This window comes from Heterocephalus glaber, unplaced genomic scaffold (genome assembly GCF_053883595.1).
Source record: "Heterocephalus glaber isolate CG9 unplaced genomic scaffold, H.glaber_assembly_v1.0 deba00001068, whole genome shotgun sequence".
Taxonomy (NCBI): Eukaryota; Metazoa; Chordata; class Mammalia; order Rodentia; family Bathyergidae; genus Heterocephalus; species Heterocephalus glaber.
The window spans coordinates 1,176,340-1,195,417 of record NW_028258188.1 but is presented as its reverse complement, the minus strand read 5'-3'; the positions used below and the strand labels follow the sequence as shown (position 1 = coordinate 1,195,417).

The 19,078-nt window shown below is 37.8% G+C and overlaps 1 long non-coding RNA gene across 1 annotated transcript in view; it reads right to left on the bottom strand.

Moving 5' to 3' along the window:
• LOC147828466 (uncharacterized) overlaps positions 1-11,770 on the bottom strand; it is a 98,733-nt gene extending 86,963 nt beyond the window's left edge. Inside the window, exon 1 of the long non-coding RNA XR_015450773.1 lies at positions 10,700-11,770. This is a non-coding gene — a long non-coding RNA (uncharacterized LOC147828466). The remainder of the gene's footprint in view (positions 1-10,699) is intronic.
• Between the last annotated feature and the right edge of the window lie 7,308 nt (positions 11,771-19,078).

Below are 19,078 nucleotides of genomic sequence, written 5' to 3'. Positions count from 1 at the left end.
GGCAAGAAAAGCTTGGAGTGATGTATGCCAAACCCCAAAGGAAAACAGCCTTCAACCCAGATTGATGTACCCTGCAAAACTATCTTTCAAAATTGATGGAGAAATAAGACACTTTTATGAGAAAGAGCACTGTAGGAACATCATGAATAACAAACTAGCACTCAAAAAAATTTTAGATAATATCCTAGGAACAGACAATGAGGATCACAACCCCAGGAAGCACAGCAGAATGAATCCATTGGGTGAGACAAGAAACTAGATGTAAAGGGAGAGAATACAACAAAAAGAAAAAGTCATGACAATGATAAGTCAATACGTATCAGTTATAACCATCAATGTTAATGGTCTCAATTCACCAATCAAAAGAAAGACTGGCAGAATGGGTCAAGAAGCAAAATCAAACAAGATGCTGCATAAAACAAACACACTTAATTCAAAAAAACTCATAGACTGAAAGTTAAAGGGTGGAAAACAATACTCCATGGGATAGGAACCAGAAAAAAAGCAGGAGTAGCTATCCTCTTTGCAGATCAAATAAATTTCAAACCAACACTGATTAAGAGAGACAAAGAAGGACACTACGTCCTTGTAAAGGGAACAATCCAAGAGGAAGTGATGACAATCATAAATATCTATGCACCAAACACTAGTGTGCCCAACTGTATAAAATAAATACTAAAGGACATGAAAGATCAAATCAGCAGTAATACAATAGTAGTGGGGGACCTCAATACCCCACTATCACAAATAGATAGATCAACTGGACAAAAAGTAAGTAATGAAATATTAGAACTCAGTCGAACTCTTGAACAAATGAACTTAACAGATGTTTACAGAGTCTTCCACCCCACAAAATCAGAATACACATTCTTCTCAGCTGCACATGGATCATTCTCCAAAATAGACCACATACTCACACATAGAACTTGTTTAAGTAAGTGCAAAGGAATTGAAGTTATCCCCTGTATATTATCAGACCATAGTGCCATGAAATTGGAGATCCATAGCAAAAGAAACTCAAAAAATTTCATAAACACGTGGAAATTGAACAACACACTTCTGAATAAGCAATGGGTCACAGAGGAAATTAAAGAAGAAATCAGGCAGTTCCTTCAATTAAATGACAATGACAATAAAACATATCAGAATCTATGGGATACAATGAAAGCGGCCTTATGAGGGAAATTCATAGCAGTGAATACACATATTAGGAAAACAGAGTAAGCCCAATTAAACAACATGATGCTGAACCTCAAACTTCTAGAAAAAGAAGAACAGGAAAAATCCAAAGCTCATACAAGGGAAGAAATTATAAAGATCAGAGCAGAAATCAATGCAATGGACACTAAGAGAATGATACAAAAAATTAATGAAGCCAAAAGTTGGTTCTTGGAAAGACTAAACAAAATTGACAAATCCTTAGCCAACCTTATCAGAAAAAGGAAAGAAAAGGCCCAAATCCATGCAATTAGGAATGAAAAGGGTGAAATTACAACAGACCCAGCAGAAATCCAGAGGATCATCAATACCTGCTTCCAGAACCTATATGCCAATACGATGGAAGACACAGAAGAAATGGACAGATTCCTAGATATGTATGAATTACCAAAGTTGAATGAAGAAGACCTAAAAATTCTAAACAACCCAATATCAACCAATGAAATTGAAAATATAATTAAAAATTTACCAACTAAGAAAAGCCCAGGTCCTGATGGCTTTACTTCTGAATTCTACAAGACATTTAGAGAGGAACTTCTACCACTACTGTTTAAACTCTTCAATGAAATTGAAAGTGAAGCAATACTCTGAAATTCATCCTGGAAGCAAACATCACCTTGATTCCCAAAGCAGAGAAAGACTCAACCGAAAAGGAAAACTATAGGCCAATCTCACTAATGAACATAGACACAAAAGTCCTTAATATGATACTGGCAAATAGAATGCCAACATCATCAAGAAGACCATACACCCTGTGCAAGTGGGATTCAACCCAGGGATGCAGGGATGGTTCAACATATGCAAATAAAAAATTGGAATATACTATATCAATAGAACCAAGGAAAAAAACCATATGATCATCTCAATAGATGCAGAAAAAGCATTTGACAAAATCCAACATGCATTCATGATAAAAACCCTACAAACACTTGGAATAGATGGACTCACGACTCTACTTCAATCTGATAAAAGCCATCTATGAAAAACCAACAGCCAATATTGTATTAAATGGTCAAAAACTGAAAACATTCACACTAAAATCAGAAATAAGACAAGGATGTCCACTATCACCACTCTTGTTCAATATAGTTTTGGAAACATTTGCCAAAGCAATTAGACAAGAGAAAGAAATGAAAAGAATAAAGATAGGAAATGAAGAAGTCAAATTGTCATTATTTGAAGATGATATGATACTCTATATAGAAGACCCCAAGAACTCCACCAGAGTCTTCTGGACTTAATAACCAAATTCAGTAGCGTATCTGGATACAAGGTCAACACACAAAAATCAATAGCTTTCCTCTACACAAATGACAGACTCACTGAGAGAGAAATAGGGCAAAGAATTCCTTTCACAATAGCATCCAAAAAACTGAAAGACCTAGGAATCAACCTAACGAAAGAAATCAAAGACCTCTTCTCTGAAAACTATGGCACTCTGAAAAGAGAGATTGAAGATGATATGAGAAAATGGACAGACATCCCCTGCTCCTGGGTTGGAAGGATCAATATAGTGAAAATGGCCATACTTCCAAAACTGCTGTAAAGATTCAATGCAATCCCAATTGAAATCCCAGCAGCATACTTCATAGACCTTGAGAAAACAATCCAAAAATTCATTTGGAGCAAGAAGAGACCCAGAATAGCAAAAGCAATTCTAGGTACCAGACACATGGCAGGGGGTATCACAATCCCCAACCTGCAACTATACTACAAAGCTACTGTGATAAAAACAGCATGGTACTGACAAAGAAACAGACCTGAGGACTAGTGAAACAGATTAGAAGATGCTGAAACAGATCCAGACACACTCAGCCACCTCATCTTTGACAAAGGAGACAAACACCCTCACTGGAGGAAAGATGGCCTCTTTAATAAATGGTGCTGGAAAAACTGGGTTTCAACTTACCAAAGATTAAAACTAGACCTATATCTCTTGCCATGCACTAAACTAAAATTGAAATGGATTAAGGATCAAATATTAAAATAGAAACGCTGAATCGCCTGGAACAGAGGTTAGGTAAAACTTTTAAAGTCATTGGTGTAGGAAAAGATTTTATGAACAAAATCTCAGTTGCCCCTGAACTAGCACAAACAATCAACAAGTGGGATCTCTTCTTATTAAAAAGCTTCTGCACAGCAAGAGAAACCACCGACAGTGTGAAGAGACAACCCACAATGTAGGAAAATATTTTCACCTGATATTCTGTAGACAAAGGTCTACTAGCTCGAATCTATAAAGAACTTAAAAAAAATCAGACCTCTCAAATTTAAAGACCCAATCTGAAAATCGGCATCTGAAATGAACAGACATTTCTCAGACAAAGAAGTAGAAATAGCAAATAAGCACATGAAAAATGTTTAACATCACTGGTCATTTGAAAGATGAAAATGAAAACAATGCTGAGATTCCACCTCACCCCAGAAAGAATGGCTACTATCATGAAATCAACCAATAACAAGTGTTGGCAGGGGTGTGGGGAGAAAGGAATCCTGCTCCACTGCTGGTGGGAGTGTAGACTGGTGCAAGCACTGTGGAAATCAGTATGGAGATACCTCAAAGAACTAGGACTGGAAGTCCCATTTGACCCTGCTAGTCCACTGCTGGAGTTCTTCCCCAAAGAATTAAAAGAATCATACCACAGTGATATATGTGCACCCATGTTCATAGCAGCACAATTTGTAATAGCTAAAACTTGGAAGCAGCCCAAATGCCCATCAACTGGAGACTGGATAAAGATAGTGTGTTTTTTTTTATAAAATGGAGTACTACTCAGCCATAAAAAATGAGAAATTAGAGACATTTATAGCTAAATGGATGCACATTGAGGCGATTCTCTTAAGTGAAATAAGCAGGACACACATGCAAATACCATATAGTTTCTATAGTGTGAGAAACTGAAAGTGTAAATAAGGACTCAAAGGTATAATAGATAATGTAAAATAGGAAGAAAATGGGCAAAGGGAAGGGGGAAGTGGGAGGGGAAGGGGAAAGGAAAGAAGGGAATGGAATTAATATAAAAATGGAAACAAAGTCTTTGTAAATAGGGAGGTTTGGAGGGGTTGAAGGAAGGGCAGGGAATGAGGAGAAATAAGAACCAAGAGAGACTATGTAAAGGTGCAAATTTCCAATGATGAATGTCATTATATTGTATACCTAAAATATACCAATAAAATAAAATTTAAGAAAAAAAAGATTGCCACCATTGCCATTTCACAGTACCTGAAGTTCTTGATGACATATAATTTTGGAAAAACTAGCATTCAAATCCAGGTCATACTAATTTTTCTCAGTGCACCATCACTTGTCCTATTCCTTATTTTCTGGTGACCTATCAGCTTATTTTCCTGAGGTTCTATGGCACCCCAACAAACTTAGTTCATAAGCATGGACAAAAATGGCATGGGTTCTTCTTAGAATGGTCCCAAGATAAGCCTCAGGGACAATAATTTTTTTTAAAAAAATACCTTGCAAGGCTGGGTATGTAGCTCAGTGATAGATTGCTTGCCTAGCATGTATGAGGGCCTGCCCTCATGCCTCAGTACCAAAAAAAAGTACAATTTTTATATCAATAGAATTGAATCAAAAGTAGAGAAATAAACTTGTACCCTTCTGGCAAATTGATTTTCACTGAGGGTGCCAAGATAAGTTGATGGAAATAAGAATAACCTTTATTCCAAGTGATACTTAGTCAACTAGATATCCACATGGAAAGGAATGAGGTAAAAATTAAGTCAAGATGGATCAAATACCTAAAGTTAAAGATAAATTATTAAACTCTTGGAGGAAAATATAGCTATAAAACTTTATGATCTTGGCTTAGGTGATGGTTTCACTTAAAAGCACAGTTACAAAAGAAAACATAGGTGAGTTGGTCTCCTTTAAGATTAAACACCTTCATGTTTCCAAGGACAGAATTAAGGAAGTGAAAAGATAATCAATGGACTGGGATAAGTTATTTGCAGATCATGTATCTGATAAGAATCTAGGAGCCAGAATATATAAATACCTGTTACAACTCAACAACTAAAAGTCAACACATTTTTTAAATAGGCAAAGATGCCAGGTGTGGTGATGTATGCCTGTAATTACAACATTCAGGAAGCTGAGGCAGGAGGATCACTGTGAGTTTGAGTCCAGCCTGGACTACATAGTGAGTTCAAGGCCAACCTGAACTGCATAGCAAGATACTTTCTCAAAAAAAGAGGAGGGGCAAATATTTGAATGGATATTTCTCCAAAGAAGATATGTAAAAGAAAAAAGTGCTCAAAAGTCATTAATCATTAGGGAAAATAAAAAACACCATAATACCATTTTATACCTACTAGGGTGGCTATAATTTAAAAATCAGACAATATAAGGTACTAGTTTAGAATGTGGAGAGATTGAACCATTCATGTATTGCTTAGCAAATGTAAAATGGTGCAGCCACTTTGGGAAACAGTATAACAGTTCCTCAAAAAATTAGCACAGCTGAGCATGCTACATCCCTAATCCTAGCATTCAGAATGCTGAGGCAGGAGAAGTACCACGAATTCGAGGCCAGCCTGAGTTACATAGCCTGAACTACAAAGCAAAACCTTGTCTCAAAAGAACCAAAAAAAAAAGTTAAGCATAGAGTTACCATGTGATCCAGAAATTTCATTCTCAGATTTTCATTCTTGAATAATTTGACACATATGGTCATACACAAACTTGTACACAGATGGACATGAGAGAATTATTCGTTTCATGTATGTGTGCCTTGTGGATAGATTCTGCTTATTTACTTATTTAAATATAATACATCTGGATGTTAATAAAATATAAAAAAGCTCTATTCTTACTTCTATGTAGAAAATTTCATGACAAAATAATGAGAGAATAACAATAGTTATTGCATTGTGTACCATAATCTTAAAAGAATGGACAAAATTTTACTCAGATTAAAAGTCACAGACAAAAAAAGACTCTCTCTTACAAAAATATACAGATAACAGCATGGAAGTTTCTTTCCAATGAGCTGAAAGAAACTAGAGTATAAATTAAACAAATTATTTTTAATTAATTAAGTTATTGGCACAATTTAGATACATGTAATGATCACATTCATCATAGGGAATTTGTACCTGTACATGATATATATTGATTCCTATTTTTTCCCATTCCTCTCCCTCCCTTCAACCCTTATTCCTCTCCTTATTTACAAAAGCTTTGTTACCATTTTATCTTTCTTTTCTTGTTTTTTTTGTTTTCCCCTTCCTTCCTTCCCCCCCCCTTCCCTAGTGCCCCTTTCCATTTAAGCATTTTCTTCCTATTTCACAATATCTATTATACATTTTGGTCCTTATTTACACTTTAAGTTTCTCACACCAGAGAAACAATGTGATATTTACACGTATGTGTCCAATTTATTTCACTTAAGACTCTGGTCTCAAGAATCATACCACAGTGATAGATGTGCACCCATGTTTATAGCAGCACAGTCCATAATAGCTAAAGCTTGGAATCAGCCCAAGTGCCCATCAACTGGAAACTGGATAAAGAAGATGCAGTGTTTCTATAAAATGGAGTACTACTCAGCCATAAAGAATGAGAAACTAGAGACATTTATAGCTAATGGATGCATAGTTAGGCCATACTCTTAAGTGAAATAAATAGGACACACATGTGTAAATACCGAATAGTTTCTCTAGTGTAAGAAACTGAAAGTGTAAACAAGAGAATTATACTTAATAACAAAAAAAGTGGAAACAACCCACAGGCCATTTATTACTTTGTGGATAAATAAAATGTAGTATATCTGGGGGCTGGGGATTTAGCTCAGTGGCACCATGCCTGCCTTGCAAGCACAAGGTCCTGAGTTTGATTCCCAGTACTGCAAAAAAAAATGTGGTATATCTATATATTGGAGTATTATTCAGCCATTACAAAGGAATGAAGCACAGATACATGCTACAATATGGATGAACCTTGAAAATATTATAGTAAATAAAAGAAACAAGAAACAATAAGCTGTACAGTACATTGTTTGATTTCAATATTGTTTGATTATACCTGTAATCTCTGGAGGATTGAAAGTTTGAGCCCAGCATAGGCAATTTAGTGAGACTCTATCTTAAAATAAAAAATAAAAATAGGGCTGGTGGTGTAACTTAGTGCAAATGTCCTGGGTTCACATGAATTCTATGAAATATATAAAATAGGCATGTCAAGAGGAAGAGTCCGAGGGAGAAGGAAAGTGAAAGGAAAGTGGCTGCTAATGAGTATGGAGTTTCTTTGTGGGATGATAAAAATGTTCTGGAATTAGGTAGTGGTTATGGTTACACAACTTTATCAATATGCTACAAAAACTATAAAATTATGCAGGTAAAATAGTAAATGTGAATTCTATGTCAATGAAAAAGTAAAGTGAATTAATGTTAGCCAGGCATGGTGGCACACACCTGTAATCTCTGCAAGGCTGAGGTAGGAGGATTGAAAGTTCAAGCCCAGCCTAGGCAATTTAATGAGACCCTATCTTGAAATAAAAAATGAAAATAGGGCTGGGGATGTAGCTCAATGCAAAGGCCCTGGGTTCAATCCTAGTACCCAAAATAAATAAAAAGACAAGAAAAAGAAAAAAGTTTTAAATTGGAGAAAGCATGAGCTGTATTAAATTTTTTAATTCATAACTATTAATTTTAAATTGCTTTTTTAAAAAGATGATTTAGAATAAGTTGCAAAAGTAGAGTCCCTTAAGTGCTTTATCCAGCTTCCACAATGGTGACATCTCATATAACCATAGTACATTGTCAAAACAAGAAATTGACACTGGTACAATATTGCTAATTAGACTACAGGCCTCATTTAATTTTCAGTTTTATGTGCACAATTGTGTGTACAACTTGGCTCTACTTACAGATTCATGTAACCCTCATGTCCATCATGAGGTAGAGCTGTTTTATCACCACAGAGAAGTGAACTCCTCATATCACTCCCATATAACCATGCACACTCCCACCTACATCCTCATCTCTTGACATCACTGATCTACTCTTCATCTCTACAGCTGCATCATTCAAAGGATATTACATAAATAGAATTATACAGTACATGATCTTTTGAGATTGGCTTTTTTCACTAAACATAATGCCTTTAAGAACTAAATTGTCCAGACACTTCCTAAAAGAAATACAAATGGCTAATAAGTATATGAAAAAATGTTCAGCATCTTTAGCTATCAGGGAAATGCGAATCAAAACTATACTGAGATTCCATCTCACCCCAGTCAGAATGGCTATCATCAAGAATATAAAAACAATAAATGCTGGTGAGGATGTGGAGGAAAAGAAATACTTCCACACTGTTAGGGATGTAGATTAATGCAGCCATTATGGAAATCAGTATTGCACTTCCTCAGAAAATTAAAACTAGAGCTACTATTTGATCTAGCCATACCTCTCCTCAGTATATTCCTGAAAGAATTAAGGCCAGAACACTATAGAGATACCAGAATATTCATGTTTATTACAGTGTGACTCACAACAGCTAAGCTATGGAAACAGCCTAGTTGCCCATCAACATATTAATGGATAATGAAAATGGGGTATATATACACCATAGAATATTATTCAGCCATAGAGAAGAATGAAATATCATTTGCAAGAAATGGATAAAACTGGAGATCATCATGTTAAGTTAAATAAACCAGACTCAGAAAGTCAAATATTGCATGGTTCCTCTCCTATGAGGAATCTAGGAGAGAGGAAGGGGGGGAGGAAACAAAAGTAGGAAAAAATTAGAGAACAGGAAAGAGATTGAGGGAAGGAGGGAAGGGATAATGGAGAAGAAATGATCAAAGTATTCACAGGCATGTATGAATACACCAAAGTGGAACCCACTAGTTTGTATAACTAATAGGCACTAATAAAAATTTCAATTAAATTATAGTAAAATGAAAAGAAAAAACTAGAGAAAACACAAATCTCTGTCCAAAAAAAGACCTAAGTTGTCATGTAAATCTGTCATGTATCAATGTATTATTCCTCCTTATTGGCTAAGTAGTGATGTTCCATGCTCAGTATGAACCAGTTTGTTAAAATCAAGGCATTGGCAAGTTTTCTTCCTTCAAGAAGCTCTAAGGGATAATCTATTCCCTTGTCTTTTCCTATTTCTAGTGGCTATTCATATTGCTCAGCTCATGGCTTTCTTCCAGCAAAGTGATCACTCCAGCTCTGTTTTTGTCATCACTTCCCCTCTCAGACCGTGACCTTCCTCTCTCCCTTTTAGATGACCATTTGTGGGTACATTTGGGCACATCTTCTAGACTCAGGATAATCTCCCCATCTCAAAATCCTTAATTTAATTACATCTGTAAAGTCCCACTAGGGAAGATAGTAATTCACAAATGTGGGGGATTAGAGCATGGCCATGTTTGGGAGGGCCATTTTTTCAGCCTACTACATGGATCTTACTTTTGGTGTCATGTCTATAAACTCATCACTAAGCCCTAGGTCTTCGAGATTTTTTCTCACTCTCTTTTTGTGGTACTGGGGATTGAATCCAAGGCCTTTGCTCTGAGCTACGTCCCAAGCTCTTTTTTATTTTGAGACAGGATCTCATTAAGTCACTAAATTTTCCAGGCTAGTCACAAATTTATGATCTTCTTGACTCAGTCTCCCAAAGTGCTGGTATAGGAGATGTGTGTCACCACGCCTTGGACTCCTATGTTTTACTCTCTTTAAAATTTTTCTAATGCTATGTTCTATTTTAATCTCATGCTCTATTTTGAATTCACTTTTGTATAAGGTGTGAGACATTAATAAAATTTTTATTATGTACAAAGTGTCATTCAGTGCAAATGGAACCACTATATTCACCTCAGATGATAGGGAAAAGTTTTAAAGTAAGGTTAGCAGATTAGCTATTAAAGCAGTTGTGAAAGCAAAATAGGTAGTGTATCCCTTTAAAAGCTTTAAAAAAAGTGAAGGTTATATAGCTCCTTTGATCTGTAGCTCCACTATAGATAACATCCTAGCTCTGAAGAACAAAGTGGGAATCCTTGAACAAACTTGTGATATATGTGCCTTAACTGTCATGTGTTTAGGACTGTAATCAGTGACAGAAACCACCTGTGTTTAACCATTAAACAGGAATCGGAACTTTATTTACTTAACAAAGACCACTAGGGATGAGATAATAACTGACAAAAGTATAAAAGGTGATGGACAAAGAATGCAGGGGGGGACTCTGACCAGGCCAGTTTCTGGTGTCCTGCCTTGCTATAGCAAGTAAAGGCTTTGTTTCTTTTTTTTTTAACCCAAATTCTGTGTCTCTGTGCACTTCTTTCTGCGATTCCAGAACATTTGGTTCCCTGACCAGGAATTGGGAAAGAAGTGCCCTTTTGGGCATTGGCCCGAATTCCACCGGAGGGAGCGGCTCTTTGCCTCCTTGAGGGGAATGGTGCGCCCCTGGGACTAATTTCCTAGGCTCCCCAACAGGACACAGAGACCCACTCACCAGTGGCAGATCGCCCGAACCTAAGACAGAAGACAACAGAAGGAGGGCTGCTGCTGTTGGTGTCTCATTTGTCTCTTTCCTTTGCTTGGTGAGAAACTCCGGAAAACCCCCTAGTTGTTAACTTTTGGTTTTGCTTTGGTTTCACTTTGTGAATTTGTATTCTGTAACTTTGGGCAAATACAGCACAGGGGCCTGATCACCTCTTGTGCTTTGCCATTTGGAAAGATAGCTCCTCCCATTCATTTTGGTTCAGTTTATGAACTTTGGGCAAACATAGTGCAGGGGCCTGATCACCTCTTGTACTTTGACATTTGGGGAGGTAGCTTCTTTCATTTGTTTTGGTTACAGTTAGGGGGTCACCGGGAGGGAATGTGATAACTTCTGAATAAATGTGTGAATGAAAGAGTTCTGGATAGAAAAGTGTGTGGAACAAGCTGCAGAACAAGACAAAGGGAGGAAGTGCTTGAGCTTAAAGAGTCCTCCCCGAGTTGCAGAATTTGTGTGAGGTCTGTCCCAAAATTTTGTGGTTGCGTTTAACAAAGACACAATGGTGAGCTTATGTGACAGCCCACCTTAGTCTGAACGGACCTTAAAGTGGCTGAGAGGTCCGCAGCCAGGCAGGTGAGTGAGTGATCCCCCACCTTTGTTTGTCTTGCATCTCCACACAAGGGTACCCATACATACACCAACACTCTGATCGGTGATCATGGGGACAGAAATATCTCATCCTACTGTTTTGAAATGCACGCTTAAGAATTTTAAGAAAGGTTTTACTCGAAATTATGATTTTAAGATGAAACCCCAAAAACTTAGAGCCTTTTGTGAGTTAGAATGGCCCACAATTTGCCCAGCTGGGCCAACTGAGAGATTCCTAGATGAGGGTCTCATCTGGTCCATCTGGCTAACAGTCACCACCCCTGGACAGGAACATCCAGATCAATTTCCCTATATTGATTCATGGCTCAACTTGTACCACAGAATGCCTCCTTGGCTTCATGTGTGCACCCTGGAAGCAAAAAAGAATATCCTGGTCCTCCATCAGAAAGAGGACAATGCTGGAAAGAAACCGGTCCTTTCAGATCTGGATCCAGAGAATTTAGACTTTCCCCTCCTTTTGTGTTGCTAAATTCACAGGTGCGGAGGAGGTGGGGATAAAAGCATGAGAACTGCTTGACTTTAGCACACCAGAGGGTGCATGCTGTGGTCAGACTCAGAGAGAATCAAATAGAGCTTGCACTCAAATTGGAAAAAAGAATCGAAAAGAGAAAATAAGTAATGGATTGAAAACAGCTAAGAAAGCTCTGAAAGGCATAAAACAAAGCCAGAGAAAGTAAGAAATTTTACAAGAGAAATCAAGTTACAAATTTTAGCTAATTGATAAATGTATCTGTGTTTCAGTTTGAATTGATGTTTAATTGGTGTGCCTAAAATATTTCTTGTACATTGCAAATTTTTCAATTGTAATTATAGGGTTAACTTGCTCTTTTCTGTACTTTTTAAAGTGTAAAAATCTGAGAACAGAAAAGGGACACTTCAAACTTTTAACAGCTAAGGACAAGTTTGTGACAAAAGGTCTATAGTAAGTGAAATAAAAAATATTAAAAAGCTGTAAGTAAAAAAGATGCAATTTTGATGTAAGAAATTTTGTATGTTTGTCATGTTAGAAAAATAAAAGAGATATACAAAGACCAGAAGGCTTAGGTATGTCAAAAGATGTACGAAAGTGATTTATCAAAAAATATGTATGCTTGTTTGTTGGTTTCAAGTTTGTTATGAAATGTTTAAATATGTTTACATTGGTTGCCATCAAAGGGTTAAATTCTAAGTATGTTACTAATATGTGTACATCAGTCAACTTCAAAGAGTTTAAGAGCCAACAGGTTACAATATAGTAACTTCTTTATAGTGAGTTAAAAAAAAAAACTGTTGGAAAAAGGCGCAAATATGTCAGACCAAGGTGTGATATTTGAGATTTGACTTTAAAAAGGATACAAAGAGGCTGGGTCCAAAGAAAAAAGTCATTTATTCTCTGCCAAGACCCCTCCAAAAATGCTTCAGTTATTTGATTCCATCTTTGCTATCCATTGTCCTAATTGGGAGGACTGTGAAAAACTTTGTAGAACTTTGTTAACTTCTAAAAAATACAGAGAGTTTTAGGAAAAATTAAAAAGTTAATGCCACTAGAATGCCGGGTGATACGCAGAATCCAGGTGCTTCATATGAACAGCAGTTTCCAGTAAATATGTGGCTCAATTGGAATCCCAATACCCCAGTAGGCCAGGAGAGCTTAAGAAATCATTGGACGGCCCTTCTGGCAGGGATACAAGTGAGATCCCTGGGAAATTTTACCAGTGGCTTTGCAAGGTCAACAGAATATACACACCATTAGACCCTGCTGTTCCAGATAACCATCAGTTAATCAATACAACCTTTGTAACTCAGTCAGCTCCACACATTAGAAGGAAGATTCAGAAGCAAGAGACTTGGGAAGGCATGAATATAATGCAACTGTTGCAATTAGCTAGGAAAGTATATATGAACAGAGAGTCAGTGAGAGAGAGACGGCGAGCAAGAATGAAAGATGAGTGAGATGGGAGGAAAACAATGGCCATGGGAGCCAAGGAAGAGAGAGAGAAAAAAAGATAGGGAATGAAACCAGAGGGAAAGCAGAAAAAAGGCTTTAGGTATAAAGACTTAGAGTTTGACCAGTGTGCATATTGTAAAGAGAAAGGACACTATAAGAATAAGTGCCCAAGGCTCAAGGAAAAGAAAAAGCAGGACTTGAAGGAAAGGAAGGACACTGGCACATTGTTGCCTGTGATGGAGGACAGTGACTGACACAGATCAGGCTCAATACAGCTAGGCCCCCACGAGCCCATGGTTGATGTAAAGATAAGGGGCCAAAATATGTCCTTTCTGGTGGACAATGGTGCAGAACATTCAGTAGTAACAGCTCCAGTTGCCCCTCTGAGTGGAGAGCGCATCCAAGTGATTGATACCACTGGAATTTCAGAAAAGTGCCAGTTCTGCTAAGAAAGGACATGTGAAATTGGAGGACCCAAGTGATGAAATAAAGACTGTTTACTTGGACCAGATTGCCACAGGGATTTAAAACTCACCCATGCTTTTTGGGGAAGCCCTAGCCAAGGACTTGCTTGCCTTCCTCATGGAACAATATAGCTGTGTCCTACTGCAGCACGTGGCTGACTTACTGTTACACAGCCCAACCCAAGAACGGTGCTGGGAAGGCACCAAAAAGTTGTTGCTGCACTTACAAGACAACTGGATATAAGGTACCATGGGAAAAAGCCCAGATTCGTGTATAGCATGTTAAATATTTAGGATTTCAAATAACACAGGGCATGCATTGCCTAGGAAATGAAAGGTTATTAGTGCCATTCCTAAGCCCCAAACAAAGAAGCAGCTGAGAGAGTTTCTTGGGGTGGCAGGCTTCTGTAAAATTTAGATTCCGGGTTTTACAGAAATCTCTAAACTCCTTTATGAAGCCCTAAAAGGACAAGAGGAGAATCACCTGCTTGGGCTGTAGAACAGGAGGAAGCTTTTAAGAAATTAAAATTGACTTTGGCAGCTGCCCCAGCCCTAGGCATACCAGATGTAAAGCGGCCTTTTACTCTATATGTGACTGAAAAAAACCATGTGGCCCTTGGAGTGTTGACACAAGAAGTAGGCCCATGGAATCAACCGGTGGCATATTTGTCTAAGAATTTAGATTCAGTAGCAAAAGGATGGCCTCATTATTTTGGGGCCTTAGCAACTTCAGTTCTGTTGATTCAAGAAATAGACAAGCTGACTTTAGGTCAGGAACTGACTGTGCAGGTGCCACACATGGTACTAGAACAGCTGAACACAAGGGAGCATCATTGGCTCTCAAATAATTGGGTTACTCAGTATCAAGCCCTTCTCTGTGAGAATCCCCGCTTGTGGTTTATTCCTGTAAAAACTTTAAATCCTGCTACCTTTTTGCCCATGGAGACAGGCCTTCCTGATCATGACTGCTTGAGTGTGACCAAAAAGCTCTTTTGCAGCCACCCTGATCTGCAAATGACACTCTTGTCCGATGCTGACCTCGTCCTGTTCACAGATGGAAGCAGCTTCATGGAAGATGGGATTCATCATGCTGGATATGCAGTAACCACAAAGGATGAGGTGGTCCTAGGTGGGGGCACTTCCTTTTGGCTGGTCGGCACAATGGGCTAGGTTCTGGGCACTCATATAGGGACTCTGATGGGCAAAAGGTAAAAAGGTAAATAATATATACAGACTTTCACTATGCATTTGCTCCATGGCATGATTCATTGAGAGTGAGGTCTTTTCACAGCAGAAGGGAAGCAAATCAAGAATAGACAGAAAATTGTACAGTTACTAGAGGCAATGTGGGAACCTAGCAAAGTCACAGTAATACATTGTTCAGGACATCAAAAAAACAAAAACTTAGTTACACACGGTAACAATAAAGCTGACGCTGAAAGCCAAGAAAGACAAAGTACTCAAAGCCCTGCTCTCACCACTCCAGAGGCTGGTGACTCAACACACGGCTGAAGAATGGGAGCACCGGGGAAGACAGCATGGACTCTTGTGCTATGCCAGATAGCTACTGCTCTGAGTTTCTTTGTTTTCAAACTGTGGATGTTTAAGCCTAGTGATAAAAAGTTTGATGAACAATATGTAACTTTTAAAATGGTAAAAATGAAAACTGGAGGGCTACCCTTTTACGATGGTCTTGGATGCCTGCCCAAAGGAACATTATGGGGGCCCTGGGGTAACTTCTGACTGTGGGGACTATTCTAATGAGAAATTATATTGCAAAGAGAAAACACAAGTCTGGATCAATGGCTCCCTTGTTGAATGAGCCATTGGTAATTGTAACAATTCTAAACAAGGTCAGTGTAATCCTATATCTATGTATATGCCAGCCCCATGGGATCCCATTTGGCTGTAAGAAGTAATATATTTAATGAGGACAAGAAATTAAAAAAAGATCTTGAGGAAATTTGAGATACACTTCAGGCTTTAGAAACCCAGTTAGATTCTTTAGCCAATGTTGTGCTACAGAATAGGCATGCTCTCGATTTCCTAACTGCCCAGAAAGGAGGGACTTGCTTATTCCTTGGTAAAAGTGTTGTTATTATGCTAATGAATCTGGTGTAGTACAAAAATCACTAGACAAACTGAAAGATCGGATCAAGGCTCTTGATGAAGAATTTGGTATAAGAGAGCCATCTTATGGGATTAATTTTATTTGGGCAGGATAAAAAAATTTGGATAGGACATCTTCTGAGTCCCCTTCTTGTTATAATATTAGTATCAATGTTTGGTCCTTGTGTTATTCAATGGATCTCAAGATTTATACAGCAGCGCATTGCTGCTGCTGAACACTGTCAAATGCTAGTATTAAGAAATACAGATAAGTTAGATAGAACATATTATGGATAGAAGATTTATCCCAAAGTAGACAAAGGGAGGAATGATAAGGAAAAGTTTTAAAGTAAGTTTAGTAGATTAGCTATTAAAGTAGTTGTGAAAGCAAACTAGGTAGTGTAGCCCTTTAAAAGCTTGCCTTAGCCCGTTGCTTTTGTTGTTTAAAGTGAAGGTTATATTGCTCCTTTGATCTGTAGCTCCACTATAGATAACATCCTAGCTCTGAAGAACAAAGTGGGAATCCTTGAACAAACTTGTGATATATGTGCCTTAACTGTCATGTGTTTAGGACTGTAATCAGTGACAGAAACCACCTGTGTTTAACCATTAAACAGGAATTGGAACTTTATTTACTTAACAAAGACCACTAGGGATGAGATAATAACTGACAAAAGTATAAAAGGTGATGGACAAAGAATGCAGGGGGGGACTCTGACCAGGCCAGTTTCTGGTGTCCTGCCTTGCTATAGCAAGTAAAGGCTTTGTTTCTTTTTTTTACCCAAATTCTGTGTCTCTGTGCATTTCTTTCTGCAATTCCAGAACACAGAGAAGGCCACAAAGATAGCTCATGTCAAGGGTTTTCACTGATGGTAGTACCTGACACAATACAAAAACAGCTCATATGCCAAAAAAGGAAACTAGAAAATAATGTCACCTATAAACAAAGATGCAAGCATATAAAATAAATGAAGAATAAATTGAATTTTCTTAATAGAATGCTCTACCACTGGAATGGTTTGAGCCCATGATTGCAAACATGGTTAAATATGAGGAAATCTATTTCAGTAATGCAGCAATGGGTCAAGAAAGAAAAATTGACTCAAATCATTTTAATATAATCTAAAACAACCATTAGATATAATTAAAGTTTCATCCATGATTAAACACACTTTAAAACCTAGAAATAAAAGATATTTCTGTAACACCAAAAATGGTATCTATCTCAAATCAATAGCCAACTTCATACAATAGAGGTGTCTATATGTACCTATATAGGTGTGTTTCCATTAAAATAGGCATTTCCATTAAAATCATATATAAAACAAGAATGTCCATTATAGGCACAATTATTTACTTTTTTCCAAATTCCTGACCAAAGCAAGAGAAATGGAAATGAAGGATAAACATAGCAACAAAAGAAACAATAAGAAGGTAAGAGAGCCAGGTGGGGTAGCTCATGCCTGTAACCCCAGCACTCAGGAGGCTGAGGAAGGGGGATTTCCCAGAGGTGGAGGCCAGCCCAGGCTACATGGTGAATTCAAGGCTAGCTTAAACTACGTATTGAAACCCCATCTCAAAAAAAGAGAAGGTAACAAAATTGTGTTTAGAGGGCCGGGGATTTAGCTCAGTGGTTTCACCACCTGCTGCGCAAGCACAAAGACCCAAGTTCAATCCCCGGTAACAAAAAAAAAATGTTCACACAAAAATCAATAGCTTTCCTCTACACCAATGACAGACTCACTGAGAGAGAAATAGGGCAAATAATTCCTTTCACAATAGCATCCAAAAAGCTGAAATACCTAGGAATCATTCTAACAAAAGAAATCAAAGACCTCTTCTCTGAAAACTATGGCACTCTGAAAAGAGAGATTGAAGATGATATCAGAAAATGGACAGACATCCCCTGCTCCTGGGTAGGAAAGATTCATATAGTGAAAATGGCCATACTTCCAAAACTGCTATATAGATTTAATGCAATTCCAATTGAGATCCCAGCAGCTACTTCATAGACATTGAGAAAACAATCCAAAAATTCATTTGGAACAAGAAGAGATCCAGAATAGCAAAAGCAATTCTAGGTAACAGAGACATGGCAGGGGCTATCACAATCCACAACCTGCAACTATACTACAAAGCTACTGTGATAAAAACAGCATGGTACTGGCAAAGAAACAAACTTGAGGACCAGTGGAACAGATTAGAAGATGCAGAAACAACGCCAGACACACTCAGCCATCTCATCTTCAATAAAGGAGCCAAACACCCTCACTGGAGGAAAGATAGCCTCTTTAATAAATGGTGCTGGAAAAATTAGGCTTCAACTTGCCAAAGATTAAAACTAGACCTGTATCTCTCACCATGCACTAAACTAAAATCAAAATGGATTAAAGATCTAAATATTAAAATAGAAACTCTGAACCAGTTGGAACAGAGGTTAGGTAGAACCCTTGAAGACATCAGTGTAGGAAAAAATTTTATGAACAAAACCTCAGTTGCCCGTGAACTAGCACAATCAATCAACAAGTGGGATCTCTTCTTATTAAAAGGCTTCTGCACAGCAAGAGAAACCACCAGCAGTGTGAAGAGACAATCCACAATGTGGGAAAAAATCTTCACCTGCTCTTCCTCAGACAAAGGCCTACTATCTCGAATCTATAAAGAACTTATAAAGATCAGACCTCCCAAATTTAAAGGCCCAATCCAAAAATGGGCATCTGAAATGAACAGACATTTCTCAGACAAAGAAGCAGAAATAGCAAATAAATACATGAAAAAATGTTCAACATCACTGGTCATTTGAGAGCTGCAAATGAAAACAATGCTGAGATTCCACTTCACTCCAGAAAGAATGGCTGCTATCATGAAGTCAACCAATAACAAATGCTGGTGGGGCTGTGGGGAAAGAGGAATCCTGCTCCACTGCTGGTGGGAGTGTAGACTGGTGCAAGCACTGTGGAAATCCATATGGAGATACCTCAAAGAACTAGGACTGGAAGTCCCATTTGACCCTGCTATTCCACTGCTGGGGCTGTTCCCCAAAGAATTAAAAGAATCATACCACAGTGATATATGTGCATCCATGTTCATAGCAGCACAGTTTGTAATAGCTCAAACTTGGAAACAGCCCAAATGCCCATCAACTGGAGACTGGATAAAGAAAATGTGGTTTTTTAATAAAATGGAGTACTACTCAGCCATAAAAAATGAGAAATTAGAGAC